Source organism: Ailuropoda melanoleuca, chromosome 9 (genome assembly GCF_002007445.2).
Source record: "Ailuropoda melanoleuca isolate Jingjing chromosome 9, ASM200744v2, whole genome shotgun sequence".
In the NCBI taxonomy this organism is placed as follows: domain Eukaryota; kingdom Metazoa; phylum Chordata; class Mammalia; order Carnivora; family Ursidae; genus Ailuropoda; species Ailuropoda melanoleuca.
The window spans coordinates 24,211,664-24,217,899 of NC_048226.1; the positions used below are offsets into that span (position 1 = coordinate 24,211,664).

At 42.7% G+C, this 6,236-nt stretch overlaps 1 pseudogene; it reads left to right on the forward strand.

Annotated features, from left to right (window-relative positions):
- Window positions 1-2,706: 2,706 nt before the first annotated feature.
- Window positions 2,707-3,609, forward strand: LOC100465105 (annotated as a pseudogene).
- The last annotated feature ends 2,627 nt before the right edge of the window (window positions 3,610-6,236 follow it).

Below are 6,236 nucleotides of genomic sequence, written 5' to 3' on the forward strand. Positions count from 1 at the left end.
TTTGGTCCCAACTTTTCAATTATGTAAATGGGAGAGCCAGATGTGCCTCCTTGTCTGTTAGCTTCAGCATTTTCCATGATCCTAATACTTCTCTGCAAGGAGGAAAGGCAATGTGGATTTCAATGACAGATAAGATTGAAGGGCAGAAGTAAAAGTAAGAAGTGTGGAGGAGTAATGTGTACTGACTGTGTATGGTAGGCTTGCCAGAGTTAGGAAAACAAGCAAACATATACAAGGTGTCCAGTAAATTTGAATTTATATTAATAAAATACAAATAATTTTTAGTGTATTTCTCAAATATTGCATAGGGCATACTTGCACTAATATATATGTATATATACGTGTATATATAACTATAGTTATATAGTTGATCTGAAATGCAAATTTAACTGAGACTCTTGCATAATTTAAAATACATTTGTAATTCATCATCTACGATTCTGGTTTTCCTTGCATTATTGTCATAATTCCTATGGAGCACACTGGCAAATATTAAGGGTGTCTATCTCAGAAAAAGTGGTGTCTGCTGAGTGATACATCGTGCATATGGTCATGGGAGTAAGTTGACTCAAATAGAAATTGGGGTCTAGAATGATGAAGAGGGAAAAGAAGTGAGCAATAAGCAAATGAAATTTGTTGATGTAACAAATAAGCTGGGATTCAACAGGGGTGCCATACCGTGCCTGGGTGGCTCAGTCTGTTAAGTGTCTGTCTTTGACTCAGGTCATGATTCCAGGGTCCTGGGATCAAGTCCTCCATTGGGCTCCTTGCTCAGCCAGGAGTCTGCTTCTCTCTCTCCCTCTGCTGTGCACACTCTTTCTCTGTCAAGTAGATAAATAAAATCTTAAAAAACAACAACAACAACAACAACAACACAGGGTGCCAGAATGGAACACTCTTTATTTTTCATCAGGGTAAAATTGGCACATACATGCATATATACACATACACAGACTTTAGTAGGCATATACATGTAATATATAGATTTCTTTTTCTTGGCTTAGAACATATAAAAAGAATTCTTGTATTGAACGTAAGGTCATCAGTTTTCATTCTCTATGTTGAAATTGCTCTGAAAAAAAAAACTGTGACGTTCTTAAAAATAGTATATCTATTCTCAGAGGCAAAGTACTCAGTAAGAAAGCTTGTCTTCAGCTATATATTTCAGCTAGTGTTTCTAGAAACTTGAATATTAACCCCACTGACTAGAAGAGAGGCTGGGTACCCACTAGAAAGGACCCTGTGACACCATGGCAAGGGTACACGGTAATGACATACCCTGTTCTTCCCCAAAGACACCCATGCCAGTTTTATTCAGCTAAACAACCACTGGGAAATTGACATGTCTAAGTCATACCTGCTTCCTGGGGGCTACTTGCACCCAGTGACTGGTCCATAGGTGGCTACAAAATCCAGGCTCTCTTGCCTCAAAGGTGGACTGTGCTGAGGCATCATGGTGCACTTGCTCCGTCTGCCCCTTCTTTTTTCTCTTCCTCTCACAGTGTGGCTCCTGAGAGCACTTCCATTCAAACTCCTGCAGATGGTTCTCAGAGCCTGTTTCCCAGGAAACCTGACCCTTAGGAGCACATCATTCTATAATCATTAAATGATTCTCACTTGGACCAATAAAAATTAGGAGATACAGTTTTGTTTTCTCAACAAGTGGTAATTTGAATGAAATCGCTTAAGGATATTTGTTCATCATGCTTGTTGACTCAGAGGAGTCACTGTGGGGTCTATCTCAGTGATAAGCTTGAAATCATCAAACACCCTGCCTTGCCTGCTGATTTCTTTACAATCGGTATCTCACCATCCTTGAGATAGAGCCCTGGCTAACAGGAGCTGCAAACACATCCTTTGTTTACTTACTGCTGGTTTACTTACTCTATAAAGGGATATCTGAGGCAGGAATAAAGGGAGAAATAATGAAAACTTCTTCCTTCTCTCCTTCACAGATGATGACAGACTGTCTTCTGCTGCTTGAGTTAAACTTGGCCCACTGTGCATACAAAGACACTGGGTCCCATTCTTTGGGCAGGAAAAATGTAATGGGGCTGGCTCTTGGTAGTGGGGATATGTTGCCTTTCCCAAGGTGGGGGGTGGGGTAGTGGTGCTAAATATTTTCTTTAGGTATTTAAGCAATGTTCCACATTTGGCATCTTCCTAGAGTTCCTGACTTCTCCCTTGTGTGTTAAATTTGTACTGGACACTTAAACTGGCTATCATTGCAGATATTCCAAATTCAGCATGTTTGCAAATAAACTCAATCTCTTTCTTCCTGATTGCCATCCTTGTTTATCTTGTATCCCTATCTTTTTAAAAATTTTTAGTTAAAATTTTTTAGTTAAAAATAATTTTTAAGATTATTTATTTATTTGAGAGAGAGAGAGCACGAGAGAGTATGAGTTGGGGGTGGGGGTGGGGCAGGGAGAGGGAGAAGGAGACTCCCGCTGAGTAGGGAGCCTGATTCAGGGCTCGATCCCAGGACCCCAGGATCATAACCGACCTGAAGGCAGGCGCTTAACTGACTGAGCCCCCCAGGTGCCCCATTGTTTTTCTTTTTCTTTTTCTTTTTTCTTTTCTTTTCTTTTCTTTTCTTTTCTTTTCTTTTCTTTTCTTTCTTTCTTTCTTTTTTTTTTAAGGTTTCATTTTTCTTTCCACACTACCCAGGGAGGGGTCAATACAATGTTGTTTTGCATTCCTGTCATAACTTAAAGGGAAACTTTCACAATGTCTGGAGCCCTTGATGTCCTGCAAATGAAGGAGGAGGATATCCTCAAATTCCTTGCAGCAGGAACCCACTTAGGTAGCACCAACCTTGACTTCCAAATGGAACAGTACATGTACAATGGAAAAGTGATGGTATCTACATCATAAATCTGAGGAGAACCTGGGAGAAGCTTCTTCTGGCAGCTTGGGCCATTGCTGCCATTGTAAACCAAGCTGATGTCAGATCATATCATCCAGGAATACTGGCCAGCAAACTGGGCTAAAGTTTGCTGCTTTACTGGAGCCACTCCTATTGCTGGCTGCTTCACTCCTGGAACCTTTAGTAACAAGATCCAGCAGCCTTCTGGGAGCCCAGACTTCTGGTGGTTACCGATCCCAGGGCTGATCACCAGCCTCTCACAGAGTCATCTTACCTGCCTACCAGCGCTCTATGTAACACAGACTCTCCTCTGTGCTATGTGGACATTGTCATCCTTTGCAACAACAAGGGAAGTCACTCAGTGGGTCTGATGTGGTGGATGCTGGCCCAAGAGGGTCTGCGCTTACGTTGGACCATTTCCCTTGAACACCCATGGGAGGTCATGCCTGATCTCTACTTCTACAGAGATCCTGAAGAGATTGAAAAGGAAACTCAAGCCACTACTTAAAGGCTGCTATGAAGGAGCAATTTTATGGTGAGTGGACTGCTCTAGCTCCCGAGTTCACCGCTGTTCAACCTGAAGTCATAGACTGGTCTGAAGGTGTGCAGGTGCCCTCTGTGCCCATTCAGCAGTTCCCTACTGAAGACTGGAGTGCTCAGCCTGCCACTAAAAAGACTGGTCTGCAGCTCCCACTGTTTAGGCCATTGAATGGGTAGGAACAACCATTGAGTGGTCTTAGCTGCTCTTGCACAAAAGCAAACAAAATGGAAATAAGATTGATAGAAAATAAACAGTTTCTAAAAAAAAAAAAGGAGAAAAAGAAAAAAAAGGAAAAAAGATAGATTTTATTTTTAAGTAATTTCTATACCAAAGTGGGCTTTGAACTCACAATGCTGAGATCAAGAGTCACATGCTCTATCAACTAAGCCAGCCAGGGGCCCCTTGTATTCCCAGTCTTGGTTGCTAGTACCTATATTCATCCTGTCCCCCCAGGTGAAAATCTGGAACTTATTCTTGACCCTCTCCTCTCTCTATCCTTTACCCAGCTTCCATGTAATCAGTGGTCCAGTCCTATTTACTCTCTTTCCTAAATATCTCTGAAATACATCCTCTCCACGCTATCCTCAGAGCCATCGTAAATTTCAGGACATCATTCTTTCATGCTTTGACTGTTGAAAGAGTCTCTTATTTGGTCAGTTTCCCTATAGTGACTCCCTTCTAACTCTTCTATCACTCTTCTGCTAGATCTGATTCTGTTTTCCCTTGGCTTGGCATTGAGCGATAACATGGCCCCTTAGAGATAACATGGTGCCTGAAGGCTGGCTACTTACTCAGGTGATTTTCAAAACGTGATCCACGGAGTCTGGAACAAGTCTCCTTTCACCAGTTTTAGATCCGGAGCTTGAAGAAAGGTAACCTCAGCTTTGGAGGGTTTGGAAACTGTCATGATGTAATACTATTTGTATATTCCCCAAACACCCCAAGTTGCTTCACAACTATTTTCTCTTGTCCACGGATCTTTTCTGTCTGGAACAATCTTCACAGATTTTATAACTTCATAGATCACTGATTACATTTCAAAATGGTGCTTGAAAGTCACCTCATCTTCGAAACCTTCTCGAACCTAGGGCAGAGCCCATCAGAAGACACCTCAGTTTTATCTTTTACCATTTGGAATTGAGAAAAAGTTCCCTATATCAACTGCAAATCCATGACTTTTTAGATTCTATTTTCTTTTACTCCTACTTGAAAATTGGCCAATTCCTTTCTGAGTTCATTTTTTTTTCATAAAAAATGTAGTAACTGCAATCTATAACAACTAGAATAGACTAGTTCCATTTTCCAACCTCTTCCCTTTGAGTTATAAGTTCATTAGGCATATGATGTGACTTCTGAGTTATTGCAAACAATGGTTTTACCAGATATTTTGCCACTGTATCATGTAGATTGTGATCCTTTTGGCCTCCAATAATAATTTTCTGACAAGCATGCTGCCTGACACCTAAGTCAATAACACATATTATAAATTCTTAATGATGTCCCCAAACCTGATACTAACTTTTTGTATTTGCATGATAGATTAGGTTTCACTGTGGTAATAACTCCAAAATGTCATGGCTTAAAGAAGCAGATTTTTTGAGGAGTTATGATGGAGGAGGAGTAGGGGACCCCTTTTTCAGCTGGTCCCCTGAGTCGAGCTGGATAGGTACCAGATCATCCTGAACATCCACAGAATCAGCCTGAGACACAGGAAGATACATCTGGATCTCTACAAATGAACACCTCCAGCGCTGAGTATTGAGGTATGAAGCAGGGATCCGTGAAACTGTGCACAGATATCAGAAGATAAATGGAAGGGTGAGGGAGCCTCCGCGTTCGGGCACCGAGAAGCGGTAGCCACCTGCACGGGGGAGTGGGCGGACTCGTGGACCGGCACCCACGAGAGAGCACTCTGAGACTGTGAGCCGGGGAATGCTAGCGACCAGTCTGAAAACTGGAGATCTGGAGCGCCCACAAACCACACTGAAACGGAGCTCCGGAGCGCGCAGTGGTAGCTGGCGGCTGGCAGTGTTAGAATCACAAAGGACAGAGACCTGCTGGCCCTGGAAGTGAGGGCTGGGATGCTGGGTGTGAGGCACACATCCAGGGACGCTGCAGGGTTGAGCAGCACCAACAGAAACAGAGTTAAAGTGGCCAGAACATCAGTGGAGAATGGTCTGCGATCCTTCTGTTCTGAGACAGAGGCTGAGATTCAGCTACTCCTGCTCTGACTCTCAGAAGAGCCACAGAGAACTGCCAGGGAAAGCCATCAGAGAACAAAAGCCTGTAAATACTGGCTCACAGTGTGCTCATCCCCCTCCCCCCTCCCAGGGGACACGGAGACTCTACCCAAATAGGGTTGCCTGAGTATCAGCGTGGACGGCCCCTCCCCCAGAAGGCAGGCTGAAAAATCAAGAAGCCCACATCACTAAAGTCCCTATAAAACAAGAGCACACTGCCTGGGTCCTGGTCAATAATTTGGGCTCTGGACAGCCCAACAACCTCTCCTCATCAGAATGATGAGAAGGAGAAATCCCCTCCCCCAGCAAAGAAAAGACAATGAGTCTGTGGCCTCTGCCACAAAACTAATGGATATGGAGATAACCAAATTATCAGAAATGGAGTTCAGAGCAACAATGGTCAAGATGATGTGTAGACTTGAAATAAGTAATGTTAATGAGNTTAATGAAAATGTTAATGAAAATATAGAATCTCTAAGAGTGGAAATGAGAGCGAATTTGGCAGAAATTAAAAATTCTAAAATCAAATGCAGTCAAAACTAGAGGCTCTGATGGCCAGGGTGAATGAGGCAGAAGAACGTATCAG